We start from the raw sequence: 19530 nt of genomic DNA, 5'->3' as shown, positions 1-19530 counted from the left end.
AGATAGCTATTAGACCATGTCGGCTTTCGATAAATCTTGGCTACCATGCACCCATTTTCAGGTGATTTTATTAACTCCACACCTAAATAAGACACCCTCATTTCATGATACTCCCAGGTGAATTTCAAAAACTCAGTGGAATTGTTGAACTCCATCACCAAACTGTCCGCTACCTCCCTATTTCCTTCAATAACGATAAAAATATCATCCAAAAACCTCGTATACAGATGGACCCTCTCTGCTAAAAATGGATGCTTGAACACAAAATTGCTCTCCCACGATGCCAAAACCAAATTGGCTACGGTCCCCCCACATGGTGATCCCATTGGGACCCCTTTTATCTGATGATAAAATTTCTGATCGAATGTTCCAAAATTGCAAGTGAGAATTATATCTAAATGCTCTCTCACCATTAAGATCTCCTCTTTTGGGGCACCCCTTGCCCATAACCTTTCCTCTACCCATTCTAACGCAATGTCATGGGGTATGGAAGAGTACAAGTCAACCACATCTATGGTTAAAAAGACATCACCTGGTTTCAGGGTATAAGAATTCACCCTTGCCAGAAAAGACCATGAATCCTTAGATATCTGCTCTTCAAGTTTGACGTATTTTTTCAATATGGTATCCACCACCTTGGCTACTGCATAAGTTATGCTCCCTTTCGCACTAACCAGTTGTCTCATTGGTGGATCATGGACATCCTTGTGGATTTTAGGATTTCCAAAAACCACTGGTATTCTCAGAGATACCATAGTTATATAATTAAAAACACTCTTGTTTATAGACCCATTCATGTACATGTCTTCAAAGTACATCTGGATCCTAGTTAAATGCCCATTCAACTCATTCAAGGAAATAGGCACATAACTCTCCGAAGACAAAATTGTCTCGATTCTCTCATTATAATCCACCAATTCCATCAATACTAGCCCACCCCCTTTGTCCGGCTGCATCACCCGAACTGAAGAGTCTTTCAGGAGTTTCAATAACTCCCACTCTTCTTTCGTGATGTTGTACTTAGAAGTGGCCCTCAACTCCATAGAGCGGCAAATTTCCACTTCACACATTCTCTCAAAGAGTGACAGTGATGGATGTATGGGGGGGTTGAAAGTACTGGGAATGTGAAAGGGAGTTAATATGGTACCTATGTTTCCCAACATCAAACTCAAATTACATTTCCTAATGAACAACTTCAAATCCAATAATGACTCTGCCAAGTCTGCTCTTTTACTAGGCACGAAGGACATGCCTTTAGCTAATAAGTCCACCAACTCCATCGGAGGCTGAAAAGAAGAAAAGTTATATATTTTAAAGTCCTTCTTAGAGTTAAACAGGATTTTAGGCTGATCATAATCAGACCGGGTAATGTCTAGGTCTTCTTCATCCGAGTTTTGTTTTTCAATTGTTTCTTCTCCGGTGATGGCCCTTGGGTCGAGGCCACCCCCTGAAATATTGCCTCATCCTCATCATTATTAAACAAATTGGGCTGATTTTCCATATTCATCTTTTCTGTCCAAGATTCAGTCATCACCGCTTGAGATGTCGTTTTCGGTTTTGTGTTGACATGAGGCCCTCCTTTCCGATCACATGTCCAATGTCGGTTCCCCGGTATATGCGTATCTGGCATCAACGAATTGCCCTGAGATTTGGGGGGTCTGGGGTATGCTACCCCTTCTTTATATGCCTTTATGTCTCTCTGCAATTTTTGTGTTTTCAGCATGTTAATCTTGGTCATATGCTGGTCTATACTTTTAAAAGTCCGATTGTAATCAAACTTAAACTTAGAAAATTCCAAGTTGTTCATGATAGATGTATTTAATAAGTTCAAATCATTCATTAAAATGTCTATAGCTGCTTGATAATGGGAACGAATCAAGTTCAATAATTCGAACCCATGTTTGTCGAACAATTCCACCAAATCTTTATGGAACTGTGACCCCTCTGCCAGCCCCGTAGGGTACTGCCAGGACCTCAGCCCCTTGGGTACCACCTATGCATGTTCACACTCTTTGAAGTACGCCACCTCAAGTTGAAGCTTTCTTAATTTAAATAATTTTTGGTCAAACACTGATAATCTCTCCCCCAAAGGCACCACAGGTATAATTGATTCGACTGACCCCAAGTCACAGTTAGAGAAAGAAAAAGGACGATCCAACCACTTGCGGCGTGTACCCCAACTGTACATCTCTGTCACATGCGTTCATATTCACATTTTTTCTCCCATCTGGCAAAGCCATTATTGATGACTGAAAAGACTTACCAGTTTGGCCTGGTGGAATACTGTCAGACACTGACCCCGACCCACAAACTGATGCAAAAGTCAAAGATTCTTGTAAAACAGACTTTGGCTCAGTGTCATGTACCTGTTGGGATGCTGCCAATACATAATCCACACATTGGGACAAACTCTCAACTTTATCAGTTAGAAGGCTAATAAGTACCGTCAAATTACCAGTCTCTGCTGTACTGGAGATGCCAGAGGAAGCAACCGCCGATGAATCCATGACCAACTCAAGTAAAAACACGAAACAAACTTCAGGAACCACACAAAAACAGCAAACTCAGCTATACAAGCAGATAAATCCAATAAGCGAAAAACTGAAAGTTGAAAACTGGAAAACTGGAAAAACTCTGGCAAAACTGCTTTATTTAAGCCTTAAAAATATAGCTTTTCGTCAGTCCACAGACTAACTTCTTCAGAAACAATGTATCTAAAACAAGTTTCAACAGTACTCTTGGCTTTAAAAACTCTGAGTAATGACACCACTTCCTCAAATTGACTTAAAGGGATAGCACACCCTCTTTCCAACACTATGATCAACACACTCAAGTATTTATACAATAATATAATTCCACTTAAAAATTAGATGAATGGAATTAAAAATACAATGATAAAAGAATATATATATATAAAAAATAATATTATAATGAAGTCAAATATAAACATTATAATTATAAATGTACATATTCTAACTAAAAACCTGATGCAGCAAATACAAATTCCCAAACTGTATAAATTTCACTGCTCCGTTTTTATATGTGACTCTCCTATTAACCAAGTGTAATGGGGTTCAACATCTAAAAAAATGTTTATAAAAATTATATAACATTTATGTAAAATTATATAGAATTTTATTCATGTAAACATGCATAAATATAAACTCATTAAAATACCCCATATTGAATTTAACTACCTCTCCAGGCTCTTTAACTTTAAAATGCATGAAATGGACAACATGCCATTGAGACCTGGAGAAGCAAATGCTCTGAGTCTCAATTGCCAAAGCAATTCCTTCCTTTCTAATAATAATGAATCCTTCCCTTTTCCATGTCTGGCATTTATATGATCAATAGCCTTGAAGCCAAATCCATGCTCAGGATGCTCTTGAATATGTTTAGCTAGGGCATTTTCTTCCTTGTTCTTTTTTATAGCATAATCATGTTCATATATCCCACATAGAAACGGACAGGGAAAAGACTATTCGCCACATATACAACATGAGAACTTTTACAGTTATATCTTCCTTTTACTGTATAGATGTTGTTCCGGATAGAAAACTGAAGCCCCGTTTTGACAAATCTGCAATATCTACATGAATTGCATGTATACATACCAGCCCTTATATTTGTACCTCCCACTGGCCTTCTAAAATGTTCTTTAGGCCAGGGCCCTTCCTATATGTAAACTGAAGTAGGGGACCCAATTGCTGCAGCCCATCAAACTCACTGATAGCGACTGCCCAAAATCTTTTATAATAGAGCTGATTTCTGGGGCATCCAAACTATATGTCATTACATACCTCATGGACTGATTAACGGACTGAGGATTCTCATCTGTCCCCTTATCTACATTCAGTGACCCCTGATGGAAATTCAATAGCGGTTGGTAAAATCCAACCCTTCTCTTCTGCTGTACCTCCATTATTAGCTCTACCAACATGGGGGTCAGGTAGCCTCTATTAGAAAACAATTCTTTGATGTTTTCCATTTCTACCACAAAATCATCATCTAAGGTCACCATTCTAGCTGCTCGGACTAACTGTCCTTTCACAATGGCACGTTTTTGGTGATATGGATGATTACTATCAAAATGAAGGTAGCTATTGGACCATGTGACTTCGGTCGATAAATCTTGGCTACCATGCACCCATTTTCAGGTGATTTTATTAACTCCACATCTAACTAAGACACCCTCATTTCATGATACTCCCAGGTGAATTTCAAAAACTCAGTGGAATTGTTGAACTCCATCACCAAACTGTCCGCTACCTCCCTATTTCCTTCCATAACGATAAAAATATCATCCAAAAACCTCGTATACAGATGGACCCTCTCTGCTAAAAATGGATGCTTGAACACAAAATTTCTCTCCCACGATCCCAAAACCAAATAATGGTGACCCCATTGGGACCCCTTTTATCTGATGATAAAATTTCTGATTGAATGTCACAAAATTGCAAGTGAGAATTATATCTAAAAGCTCTCTCACCATTAAGATCTCCTCTTTTGGGGCACCTGTAGGGTCCATCTGTATACGAGGTTTTTGGATGATATTTTTATCATTATGGAAGGAAATAGGGAGGTAGCGGACAGTTTGGTGATGGAGTTCAACAATTCCACTGAGTTTTTGAAATTCACCTGGGAGTATCATGAAATGAGGGTGTCTTATTTAGATGTGGAGTTAATAAAATCACCTGAAAATGGGTTCATGGTAGCCAAGATTTATCCATGGTCCAATAGCTACCTTCATTTTGATAGTAATCATCCATATCACCAAAAACGTGCCATTGTGAAAGGACAGTTAGTCCGAGCGGCTAGAATGGTGACCTTAGATGATGATTTTGTGGTAGAAATGGAAAACATCAAAGAATTGTTTTCTAATAGAGGCTACCCGACCCCCATGTTGGTAGAGCTAATAATGGAGGTACAGCAGAAGAGAAGGGTTGGATTTTACCAACCGCTATTGAATTTCCATCAGGGGTCACTGAATGTAGATAAGGGGACAGATGAGAATCCTCAGTCCGTTAATCAGTCCATGAGGTATGTAATGACATATAGTTTGGATGCCCCAGAAATCAGCTCTATTATAAAAAGATTTTGGGCAGTCGCTATCAGTGAGTTTGATGGGCTGCAGCAATTGGGTTCCCTACTTCAGTTTACATATAGGAAGGGCCCTGGCCTAAAGAACATTTTAGAAGGCCAGTCGGGAGGAACAAATATAAGGGCTGGTATGTATACATGCAATTCATGTAGATATTGCAGATTTGCCAAAACGGGGCTTCAGTTTTCTATCCGGAACAACATCTATACAGTAAAAGGAAGATATAACTGTAAAAGTTCTCATGTTGTATATGTGGCGATATGCCTTTCCTGTCCGTGTTTCTATGTGGGGAAAACGGACAGGAAATTGTGCCAACGCATATATGAACATGATTATGCTATAAAAAAGAACAAGGAAGAAAATGCCCTAGCTAAACATATTCAAGAGCATCCTGAGCATGGATTTGGCTTCATGGCTATTGATCATATAAATACCAGACATGGAAAAGGGAAGGATTCATTATTATTAGAAAGGAAGGAATTGCTTTGGCAATTGTGACTCAGATCATTTGCTTCTCCAGGTCTCAATGGCATGTTGTCCATTTCATGCATTTTAAAGTTAAAGAGCCTGGAGAGGTAGTTAAATTCAATATGGGGTATTTTAATGAGTTTATATTTATGCATGTTTACATGAATAAAATTTTATATAATTTTACATAAATGTTATATAATTTTTATAAAAATTTTTTTAGATGTTGAACCCCATCACACTTGGTTAATAGGAGAGTCACATATAGAAACGGAGCAGTGAAATTTATACAGTTTGGGAATTTGTATTTGCTGCATCAGGTTTTTAGTTAGAATATGTACATTTATAATTATAATGTTTATATTTGACTTCATTATAATATTATTTTTTATATATACATTCTTTTATCATTGTATTTTTAATTCCATTCATCTAATTTTTAAGTGGAATTATATTATTGTATAAATACTTGAGTGTGTTGATCATAGTGTTGGAAAGAGGGTGTGCTATCCCTTTAAGTCAATTTGAGGAAGTGATGTCATTACTCAGAGTTTTTAAAGCCAAGAGTACTGTTGAAACTTGTTTTAGATACATTGTTTCTGAAGAAGTTAGTCTGTGGACTGATGAAAAGCTATATTTTTAAGGCTTAAATAAAGCAGTTTTGCCAGAGTTTTTCCAGTTTTCCAGTTTTCAGCTTTCAGTTTTTCGCTTATTGGATTTATCTGCTTGTATAGCTGCTTACTTTGGGTGTACTCCAGCTGAGTTTGCTGTTGGATTTCCTTTGGGAGTTTACAGGCCATTGGTTTCCTTTGTGTGGTTCAGGAAAACTGGATGTGCATTAGTGTGGTAACTTCTGTACAAAACTGCATGGTTTGCTTTCTTTTAAACTACAAAAGTAACATAGGTCCAGGTGGAGAACAAAAGCTATGTGTGTCCCATTCAATGTTGATATGCAAGTTTTACAAGGTATTATCATTGGTGTTACGTAGCTCACACATGTTATGATATATACTGTGGTATGCTGTAAGGGAGGGTTACATCTGTCTAGTGGATAGTGTACTGTATGAGTCATATATGTACAACATGCTTGATTGTTTAGAGTACTGATGCATTAGTTATAAATGAGACACTGTGGGGTGTGTTTGATGTGGTGGAGTCCACCTACACAGTACAGAGGCATGCATGTAGTAGACCTCATGTCCTAGATCCTTCCATGCCATGACTGTATAAGTGATATGTCCATTTACCTTTTACAGCCACCCTTCCTATGGAGTGCAAGTGCAGAGAAAACTGTGAGTGCTGCTGTAGTCCAAGGTTGGGGAGTCTACTGTAATACTGATTATGTTTGCTATTATACTATTCGCTGACTTGGGTTTGCAGCAAACACACCTGTAATGCCTGATTCATGGTTTCACTTGTAGGAGAGTTTTTTCTTTGGAATTTATAGCACTTTTGTATATTCTTTTCCTATGTTTGTACCATAGCATTTTATATCTGACTTCTCCTTGGGATGGTGTGGGTGAAGGCCTCCACACATACCCACATAGGGGGACATATGTGGATGAAAGTAAGCAATAGCATTTATGTCCTGGGGGTAACCTGTCATAGGCCCAAAGCTACTTTTGTACATCACACATACTAAACTAAAGAGACCTATACCACCTGAGGGTGCTACAGAGCTAGCTGCACTGTACTTGGCAAACATGGTGCATGTCAATGGAAGGTAGGTTGTTGAACATTGGCTGCAAAATTCTCTGTTAGGCATTTATCATTTTCACTGCTCTTAGGAGTAATAACATGATGTTCTCCATACATGTAACTCTTCAGAAATTTGCATAGAAGAAGTATGTTTGCTACTGTGACCTATAGATATATATGGAAGACATGAGCTGTCCAATCTACAGCTGTTTGCCTGCAAGGTTTCCTACTTAGGGTAATGTGACTCCACTGACTTATGTCAATATATCAATTGCAAACAAAGTATACATGCATACCACCACTGCATGGATAGCAGCTGTACACCTGGTTAGTCCCCATATAATTTTGTCATGTAACAGGAGACTTGCAAATGCTGGACAGTTTCACATTTTGTTGAGTAGGAGATCTAGTGTTTCTGGTCTCCCACCAGCATAAATGTGCATCTCTTTGAAATTCCAGGGTTTTCATGCCAGAAGGGTGACCATTACCATAACAGCAAATTATCCCAGACAGAGAATGGCATCCTGATGACGGCTCTGCATGAACATGGTTGACAAATGCACTTGCAGGATAGCTCTAACTAGGACTTCTATTTGTATATGTATTATGGGACCATATAGAGATGATTGATGCTGCTGGTGGCAAACAAACCTATGAGTACATCTGTAGAAGGGTCACTGACATGATTGCAGAGGCAACCACATGACACAGGATAGGAGTGGCATGGTTGAGAGTTTGCTGAGAGAATCAGAAATGACAGACACCAAGAAGTTCCTAGCATTCGCTTTTGGGGTTCAGAAAGTTCAGAATTTCACAGTGGAGTGTGAACATGGATGCCAACTTGCAAATGGAACCTCAAATATCCATCAGTGATTCCCCAGGTGGGTATGTCTGAACATGTGGTGCTATAGACAGTACTTGTCCAACTAAGGGTCATATATATAATGAGCATTGCTTCTTTGTTATTATAGCAACACTGGGCTTACAAGAGTGAATACTTTGCTCACACTATGGTAAATATATTGTTTCTATGGCACTCTGTTGTGTAGAAGTTTTGCTGGCTGCAGGTGTTGATGATAGGTTCATTATTAGATTGCATAATGCTTATTTTTTCACAGGTATGGTGTTATCAGATGAAACCGCCCTGTATATAGACCTTCCTGATGTTGGAAACTGTCTGGTCCTAGTGATGATGGTGGCCAAACTCTAGCACAGTCAGGGGTCACAGTGTCAGATTCAGTTAATGTGATGATCATATCCCCACTCCCTCTCACAGACTCACTCCTTATGCCTGTGCAACCCATCTCTGGACCCAGGATGTCACCTAAGGATGGATGTGGTCAGTGCATCAGCCTAGTGACCAACCTCCTTTCTAAGACACAGTTATCCTTGGTTGCCACCAGCTCCATTGAGTGTGATCAGCATGTTGGTGGCCAAGCATGCCACTAGTACCACCACTTCTTGATATGATCTCTTTGGACACATCACAACAAATTTGTAAAGCCATTATTCAGGGCCAGGCAGAGACTAATGTAACCATAGCTATCTGGTTTGAGTAGTATGCATTATTTGAGATTACCAGCAGGACAGCCTGGCTCAGATGTGTAGCAATATAGATAGGTGGTGTAGGGAGCCTGTATACTACAGGTGCCCATCTTTGGCCATCCATCATGACAAACACTCTTGCCAGTCCATCTCTAGTGAGGAAGCTTGCCATGTGAGGTGGGGACCTGGTTTGGAACCTGTGTTGCCACTACCTCCACACCAACATCTAATGTTGAGAGCACTGAGGGGATAAGTGGATATCATTGTTTATGAGTTTTCATGCTGAAGCCACTCAGTAGCACATCCTACCATTCAGACTCATGGAGCACTCCATCTTCTGTGAGGGCTATGGTTCATGTTAGTGTTACCTTCCAGGGGAGAACACCCCCTTTGCTGAGGTATACATGGTCACAACTTAGATGTCCTTGAGTGCTCTAGAGCTGTCCTACAGACCCCAGTTCAGTGCTGTATTGTCTAGTGGAGTTGTGTTAATTTACATACACAGACACACACACACACACACACACACACACACACACACACACACACACACACACACACACACACACACACACACACCATTAAAGCCCATCATCTAGCCACAACACACAGGAGATAGCATCTGAGCATGGCTCATAAAGCCCATACAGTAATGGCTCATATAGTCCACACACTATTAACTCTAACCCCATCTCCACACATACACGCAGTGTCCATTGTTGACAATTATCAATGTGGATCTCCCCACCTGCGCTCTAAGTGCTCTGTTACCTGTGTAGCCTATATCTGGTACACAATGTGGCCAGTCCGTGCATTGTTTAGCATGACTTGGGTGCAGTATTGCATGCATCATATGCTATATGTTATGTTTATTCTAGTCCATAGTTAAAAAACAGACTCTGCCTCCTTGCCAGTGCCATAGTGTATTGAACCCCTATTTGTATGGCAAAGTAATTAATTTTAGCCAAACTTCCCTAGTCTCTTCATCAGATCCTTCATCCACTGCTGTCTCTGGAACTTTCTTCTCCAGAATCTCTCTCCCATGATATTTCTGTTTGTTGAGCAATATGTTGTATAATAGTGCACATACTGTAATATTGTACTGCATGTCACAGGGTCATACTTGCAATACACCAGCAGAGACATCTAGACAGCAGAAGTGATTTTTTTAGCAGTTAAAATGCACATTTCTCAATAATCTGGCATGACAAGGCAGTGCTGTGTGTATTCTATGCCATAGTCTTGTACATTTTTAATATTTTCACTAGCAATGATTCCAGGGTATATCATGATGATATGATATATGCTACTGAGGAGTTTAGTTGCAGTTTGTTGGCTGAAACACCATTTACAAAGATGGAGTAGTTACTTGCCTCTCTGCATAGGGGGCACTGAGTCATCTGTGTGTTCCCATGGAGTCCTGGACAATTGAACAGAACTGCAGCAGTCTCCAAAATTCTCTGTTGGAGATGTCCCAGGTGTGCATCTGTTATGTATTAGATGACTACATATTGGGTAAATTTGAACTGGACTGCAGATGACTAGATACTTGGTAAATGTGTATTGTGCTTCAGATGACTAGATACTTGGTAAATGTGTACTGTGCTGCAGTACTGCACTGCAGATGACTAGATATTTGGTAAATGTGTACTGTACAGCAGATGACTAGATACTTGGTAAATGTGTACTGTGTTACAGATGACTAGATACTTGATAAATGTGTACTGTGCTGCAGATGACTAGATACTTGGTAAATGTGTACTGTGCTGTAGATGACTAAATACTTGGCAAATGTATACTGTACTGTAATGCTGATGACTAGATACTTGGTAAATGTGCACTGTACTGCAGATGACTAGATACTTGGTAAATGTGTGCTGTGCTGCAGATTTCTGGATACTTGGTAAATGTGCACTGTACTGCAGATGACTAGATACTTGGTAAATGTGTACTGTGCTGCAGATGACTAGATACTTGGTAAATGTGTACTGTGCTGCAGGTGATTAGATACTTAGTAAATGTGTACTTACTGCAGATGATGAGATACTTGGTAAATGTGTACTGCACTGCAGATGACTAGTACTTGGCAAATGTGTACTGTGCTGCAGATGACTAGATACTTGGTAAATGTGTACTGTGCTGCAGGTGATTAGATACTTAGTAAATGTGTACTTACTGCAGATGATGAGATACTTGGTAAATGTGTACTGCACTGCAGATGACTAGATACTTGGCAATGTGTACTGTGCTGCTGATTTCTGGATACTTGGCAAATGTGTACTATATTGCAGATGACTAGATACTTGGCAAATGTGTGCTGTGCTGCAGATGACTAGATACTCGGTAAATGTGTATTGTGCTACAGATTACTAGATACTTGGTAAATGTCCACTGTGCTGCAGATGGCTAGATACTTGGTAAATGTGTACTGTACTTTAGATTTCTGTATACTTGTTAAGTGTGTACTGTACTGCAGATGACTAGATACTTGGTAAATGTGTACTGTGCTGCACATGACTAGATACGTGGTAAATGTGTACTGTGCTGCAGATGACTAGATACTTGGTAAGTGTGCACTGTGCTGCAGATGGCTAGATACTTGGTGAATGTGTACTGTGCTGCAGACTTCTGGATACTTAGTAAATGTGTACTATGCTGCAGATGAATAGATACTTAATAAATATGCACTGTGCTGCAGATGGCTAGATACTTGATGAATATGAACTGTGCTGCAGATTTCTGGATACTTGGTAAATGTGTACTGTACAAAAGATGACTAGCTAATTGGTAAATGTGTACTGTGCTGCATATGACTAGATACTTGGTAAATGTGCACTGTGCTGCAGATGGCTAGATACTTGGTGAATGTGTACTGTGCTGCAGATTTCTGGATACTTGGTAAATGTGTGCTGTGCTGCAGATGACTAGATACTTTGTAAATATGCACTGTGCTGCAGATGGCTAGATACTTGGTGAATATGTACTGTGCTGCAGATTTCTGGATACTTGGTAAATGTGTACTGTACTGTACTGCAGATGACTAGATAATTGGTAAATGTGTACTGTACTGCAGATGACTAGATACTTGGTAAATGTGCACTGCACTGCAGATGACTGCTTATAGTATTGCTGCTTTACACAGCAACATCAGGACTTAAAACTAGAAGAGCACCGGTACAAGGTAAGGTCTATATTACTAGGCGCACCATTGTATTGCAAAATCTAGCATTTATTCACTGGGAGTAAAGTAATGATGGCAGGTCTTATGTATTTTAGATATTTCCCTATGGTGTCTTCATGGGTGATGTTTTATCAAGCTCCTCCACCATGGGTTTATTGTTGCCTGATGTCGGAGTTTATTTAGACTCTGATGATGGCATTTTAAATGTGGCATGGAAATGGGGATACAGTTTCTTTATTGAAAACTGGAAATGTGGAATCCATATCCCTGCCCCAGTCATAGTATATGGGTTCTGTGCCTGTGAAACTTACTGCAGAAAAACAAAAAGACATTGAAGGGCAGGGAAACACAGATGCATCTAGCAGGGAAAGGATGTCTCTGCCTGTCGTACAGTACTTCATGGTTGTCACCAGCTCCACTGAGCACAAGGAAGACAGGGCAGCCTGCGTTCCAGTGGTTGAGATGCCATGGGTAATATTACCCCTCAAGCTAGCTGTCTCCATGTCTGCAAACAAGTAAATGTACAGGACATCTTAGAGGGACAGGCTAACAGAACCTTGGTCTTTGCTGAGATGGCATGTTTCATAGGACATGTGAGATGTTATGAGGGAGTGCATTTCCCCCTATTTAACCTGAAAGGCATGTTCCTTATAAATCTTGTATGACACAAATATCACTTTGTAGACAGGATATGAGCCAGGAACATTTCCCATGGCTGCTCCACTTCTGCCTTCAGTGCTGAAGGCCATCATGGAAGTGGGAGTCCTAGGTCTGGCACATGCAGCATCACTACTTCCACTCCACATCCAGTATGGAGTAGAGTATGGCCAGACATGGATGTCCATGACAGAGTGGAGCTTATGCCGCAGAGGTGCACAGTACAGGCCATCAGTCATGCTCATATGGCATACCTTCCTCTAGGCAAGGACTGAATTGTACCTGTGAGCCTTCCAAGAGAGGGAGCTCCAGTGGACTGACTACTGCCAGAGTTGAGCCTTAGTCATTTTTTACTATATTTTTTTCTATAAACAGTGTTTCTGGTAAATTTCTGCATCATCTGGTACCTTAAACTGCAGTAGAAGCTCAATAGTGAGAGTACTGACTCCAGTTTGTGCTTCATTTCTTTTATATTCTGCTTATCAGTTACCTGTTTAAAGGTGCATTCTGTGTCTGTCCTATCCTCCACCTAACACATTAAGCTAAAGTTTCTGAAAGAGTTCCAGTGTTGGCTTTATTTGATTGGATGCCTCTCTAGCTAGCCTGTTCATTCCTCTCTAGCTAGCTTGCTAGAAATGGTTTTCCAGCACACTCACACTTTTGCTGTGGTGGTTTTATAAGGCTGTCTCTCTGGCTTCCACCCTTTATTGTAATCTAATTTTCAAAGTCCCTCCATCCCCTGTTTCATCGCTATTGTCCATTGTGTAAGCTATGTATGTACTCCTTATTGTTTTCCAAAGACCCGTGATAATGAGTGGCTACCCAGCAAACCAGTATTGCTCTTGACTAAACCTCCTTTACTACATATTGTCACCAGCTCATTTTCCAATAGCTCAGCAAAGCTTGGAGTCCTAGCCTGCCTTCCAGAAGTGTTTTATTTGTATCCACTGACATCCAAGCAAAGTTAAGTACCACTGATTGCTAGATTGCACTTGCTTAAGTTAGTTTGAGCGATTGCTACTGTTTTCTGTTTTTACATGTGCGTTTCACTTTATTTTTTGTAAAATAAACTTTGTTCTTCCTCTCACTGTTACTTCTGTAAGACTGTCTTGAAATTGCCTTCAGTAAGGGATTTCCAGTTAGGTGTTTTTTAATTGGTTTGTGGTAACATTACACTTGTTGGTCTCTTCTACTGTATTTTTACATTTAGAGGATTGAATTTGTTCATCTTCTGGCAGGAGGTGTTTGTCTGATCTATCTGGGTTGAGAAATACACAAAAGAACCAGTAGTGTATTTATTCTATTGGCCAGTTAGTTTCCTGCTTTTCTTCTGCACTGCTATAATTTTGTGCATTTGTAAAGGTTAGTCCTTCCCTGTACGGTAGCAAACACTTAGAAAGCAAATTTTCCCTATAGAACTATCCATAAAACTATATCCTGTAAAGCAGCAGTATAGAGCAAATACCTTGAGAGCCAACAAGTTTAGAGCAGTTAAATAGATTTATAGAATTCAGTATTGTGCAATCATTAAAGTCAGTAGAATTTAATACTGTATAGCATAATCTTCCCCAGTGAAGCATCCTTATTAGTCTGCACCAAGAAAGTACCCTTAATAGCTTTATAACCCCACTATACCACCCCCTTGTAGCTCACAAATCAAAGGACACAACTGTATGGGTATACAATTTCCTAACCTCTGTAGCCAGCTTTGTAGATATAGGAATCTTGAGACAACAGTTTTGTGGATATGGTCATCTTGAGACAATGTAGCAATTGCCTTATGTTTACCGACAACTACTTAATACTTACAGAAGCAGACTCATTATATGAAAGGTATACTTACACAATGACACTGGAGGCAAAACTCTTGCATACAAGTGCACATCAGGTTGCCAAACAGTGCACAGAACACACGTACAGACTAATGTATGCTGAGGCACCTAAAAGCAATCTTCCTAAACAACAAAGATCATCTACACTGCCCATTGTCAAGGTTATTCCTCTGAAAACCCAAAGCACTGCTATAAACAAAACCTAACACCACACATATTGACCCTCTCAGTGGAGCCCCAAACATTAAGCACCTAAGTTAAGCAAAAACACTTCCTCAGGACTCTTGTCATAGGGAACTCCATTGTAAGATATATTGATGTCCCTCTAACCAGGCTGAACAAGGAGAAGAGAAGTGTTAGTTGTTTATCTGGAGCCAGAATCCACCAAATGACATACTCACTCAAGTCATTATACCACAGGTACTAGTATGATTCCATCATAGTCTATGTAGGTGTAAATGATCTGAGGTATACCTCCCTGGACTATATGGAGAGGGACATTCAGACTATGTGTCTCAGGCTGGTATTAGCCTAGCATTGAGCAGCATATTATCATCAATGAGGATGATGCCACAGTATAAGTAAAAAAATGAATGATTTCAACAATGTCCTGTATTTTTGGTGTCATTCTAAAGAGATCCAGTATTTGTCAGCTTGGAAGGACATGATTAATAGACCACATTGCTTTGCCAAGGATGGTATGCACCTTTCTCCTCTAGGCTTTTGAATACTGGCTAAAACTTTATCCACCCCTAGTGCCTTTTTTAAGGAATGCCAAATTAACAAACCTACCAACACAGGAACATCAACTCAACTGAACCTCAAGATGTTAATGCTCACTGCCAGGAGCCTAAATAAAAATTAAAAAAAAAAAACACTTCCTCCAAGTCCCCCTCATAGTCAAGAATACAGCCATCTGTGTGGTTACCAAGACATAGTTTAAAGCAACAGAGTGTCACAAGAAGCTCATAATGCATACTTGGATCTACTGAAAATACTTACCATCCAACCTAACACCCTAATCTTGGGAGACTTTAATTACCACACTATAGACTGAAAATCCTATATGGCCTCAAGTTTACAGGCCCAGAGATTCCTGGAATTCCTAAATACAACCCCCCATGAAACCTGTCTAGCATGGTGAGTTAATGCACTGTGCTATAGTGGACAGGGGCCTGGATTCAAGAACTGGGAGAGCTGGTTCTTTCAGAGCAGAGTGGGCTAATACACAATGTTGTTGTATTTGAGCAAATAGTGAATATGCCCACTATAGCCTCTAACATACTGGACATTGTGCTCATACATATGGGAGAATGCTGCACTTCCCCCCTCATGACTTGAACTCTCTGGTAAGGTCCAACTATAAAGCTGTCTTCTTCAAAATCAGCTCTGTAGTCCCATTAAAACCAGTAACAGAAACTATTCTAAGGCAAATTAGCTTTTATTAAGTGATGGTTTGTCAAAACTCAAAACACCTCCAAACCATGAGAATACAGCAGCCTATGATGAATTGCTTTCAAAAAGTCTGTACAACCATGTCTGTGGCTGCATAGAGGCTGCTGTACCTACAAGACGTAAGCCCAAGACTAGCCCCAGAAACAAACTGCTCTGGTGACATCCCAAATTAAACAATATATACAACAATAAGAAGAAAAAATGATGGCAAAAACAGGAAGTGTAATTCCCATAAAGATAAAAAACTCTCTCATCAAACTAAATAAGCAACTAAGAGGGCTAATTAGGTCAAGCAAAGCCAATGTTGAGATTATGATAGCCTTCCAAGTGAAAGATAACTATAAAGCCTTTTTCAGCTATATAAGAAACCTCCGGGCAGTATACAACAGTGTGCTGAACTGGTGGTTAATGGCATCAAATTTACTCAGCTTGCTGATATAGCAAACCTGTTAGCAGACAAATTCAGTTTCAACTTTACCCCACCTTCACCTCAAACCTCCCCCAAAATTACCCTCAAACATTCCCCTCCAATTTTAACTAGGAAGCATGTACTGGCTGCTCTTGGTAAAGCCAACAACATGGTCTTAATAGGCCCCACCAACATCCCAGAGTGCCTCCTGAACAGTCTAAAATATGACTTATCAGGACCCTGGAGTCATTAACTATAGTCTTAATCCTGTTTTAAGACCACAATCATTATTTAACTATAATCTTAAAGCAGACTTTATACCATGTGAATGGTGTGCTATGATGGCTATCCCCACTCATAAGGGAGGATCTTCAACTAACCCATTAGTCTGACTAGTCTTATTTGTAAAGCCATGGAAAAATTATCATGGAAATTATCAAGGACATAGGAGGTCCACAGACACTGGATCCATCCAAGTTTGGCTTTGTCAAAGAAAGGTCATGCTTACAGAATTTGATGGACATGTTTGAAAAGTTAATACAATGGATGAGGGGAAAACTGTGCATTCTGCCTACCTAGATCTGGCTAAAGCATTTGATACAATATCTCACTCAAACATTGTCAACAAACTTATGAAACTTGGTATAAACCTCTTTATAACACACTGGATAGCTAGCTGACTCACTGATAGGACCCAGGATGTTAGAGTCAGTGAGTCCACCTCCACAAAGAGGCCATTCACCAGCAAAGTCCCCAAGGGCTCTGTACTAGGCCTACTACTCTTTGGTATCTACTTCTCAGATGTCATAGCCAATGTCAATGTGCTTTGGCTAACCAAGTTTGCAGATGATTGCAAACTGGGGGAGTCACTGAATTCCCCCAAGATGAGAACACCTTCAGGAAGGTTTAACACAGACAAACACTTAGTACAAAAGTCATAGTTTACAACTCAGTACCAAGAAATGCATTATAGTACCTTTTGAGAAGTCGGCCACCTCAGGTAACTACATCATCATCAATAAAATGCCCCTAAAAGCTGATTCATTAATCAGGGATCAGGGAACTCACATAGATAGTAACCTAGCCTTCAGGCAACATGTGTACAAGGTAGTAAGAAAATCCTTCCATGTTGCTCAACTTATAAGCAAGGGCATAGCATCTAGATCCAGAGAGGTGAGCATACCACTGCAATAATCCCTCATCAGAACCACAACAGAGTATAATACTCCCTTTGATATGTACCTGAACAGACACATGCAGTAAGTGGAACATTCTCAATGGTTCAGTACAAAAAGAATACAGGGAGTAAACACAATGTCCTACACTGATTGCCTCAATGCCCTGTCTCTTTAATTTGTGTCATACAGACTTCTGAGATGTGATCTTTGCATGGCATACAAAGCAACCCCAGAGCCTATCCCAGACCCTATTTTAATGAAGCCTTTTGCACATCTGCAAAACAAAGAGCATCAGAACTACTAGGTTAAAAGACCTAAATTTCACTTGCAACATAAACAGGACATGTTGCAGAGTCGGATATGTTTCTCAGAGAACTCTCATTTTCTGGAACAGACTCCCCATCCATTTGAAGCAGAGTGCCTCCCTATCCTTGTTTAACCACTACTTGAACCAATGGATGAGTAATCAAAGCTTCACCCTTGGTCTGGTGCCTATGTCTCTGATCGACAAAGGCAGTCAGTAAATCACCCCTATATAAATCAAGTTTGTGGGTCACATTCAGGTTGCACAACTAGGCGTACAAAGGCAGTAGTGGTCATTAGCTTAGTAAACACCTACAAACCTATAAACAGAGTCAGAATACATTCATAATATTGACAGATTTGAACACTAAGTACAAAAAATCCACCATAGAATGTCAAAATACAATAAAATAAAAAGTCAAATCAACAATTTTGTATGTGGCAAGTCTCACTACACCCATCACATAGCAGGCTGTGTCCCCACATCCCTGCTAATTATGTATGTATACCAACTCTGAGATTGCACTAACATGGGCAAAGTGAAAACACAGTCACTGCTCTACTGAGATATCAAGCAATAAACTACCAGGTATTCAGTGCTGCTAAAAAGCCGGTAGCAACATACTTTTCCTGTTGTATTTTCACCATGTGTGGTCAATGTTTTGAGCATCTATGTTCATAGCTGTCAGTATTCTAAACATATTTTGACAGTGTCATAAAAAGGATGCACACACATAGCCTGTGGGTCCATGGCCCTGTCAGTTGGAGTTCACTGCAGTGCAAGCATCTGTTGATGTTGTGCCTCAGCAGACGGTAATGCAGTAATTTCCAGTGCTCACATCTACACACATGTACGAAAATGATAATAGCACCCCTCCCTACTCATTGTGGTCTAAGTTCTAAACCCGACATCTGACACAGCACACAATATGATATCAATCATATCATCATGCACACAATTTCCTGTGTATGACACTAAACACTGTGCTCCTTCATGTGCAGATGATAATATTTCTGCCCTATCTCCTGTACATTATTACATGGGTAACCTATATATGATGCACAATGTGGCCAGTCTATGCATGGATGAGCACAGCCTGGTATATGTTGGGATGCATCACTTTTAGCTATCTGTATAGTATGAGTCTGCCCCTACCTCTTAGCCAGTGCCACTGCTTACTGTGTCATCTTCATATGGCATAGTCTTTCTCTGCTGCTGCAGCTGCCCTCTCTATAGGCTACTTACTGGGCTTGTCCTCTACTACCTGAAGTGATGTAACATCTTCTTCCTGTATACATACTCCTGGCTGCAACTGTTATGTCATGTTGCTCAGCACAGACATAAAATATCTTACAACATGTGTATATGTAGGTGTGTAATTCAGGGCACTCTCAAATACACCCAGGCAGTGAAAGAGGGCCTTCAACAAGCCAGATATGGTGTATTTGTAGGTGTGTAATTCAGGGCACTATCAAATACACCCAGGCAGTGAAAGTGGGCCTTCAACAAGCCAAATATATGCTCAGAGATTACCTAGATTTGTGACAGGGCATTCATTTTACTTATTGTCTGCCATGGTGTGTGAATGTCTGATGAGTGTCATTAACATGGCTCCAAGTTATATCTGGAATCACAAATGTGCCCGTGGGGAAAATCACCTTACAAAAAACATTGATATAGGTCACACGTCAAACATTGT

This window comes from Protopterus annectens, chromosome 10.part0, assembly GCF_019279795.1.
Source record: "Protopterus annectens isolate FY-2018-M chromosome 10.part0, PAN1.0, whole genome shotgun sequence".
NCBI lineage: Eukaryota > Metazoa > Chordata > Ceratodontiformes > Protopteridae > Protopterus > Protopterus annectens.
The sequence above is the reverse complement of the archived record's forward strand: the minus strand, read 5'-3'. Positions refer to the sequence as shown.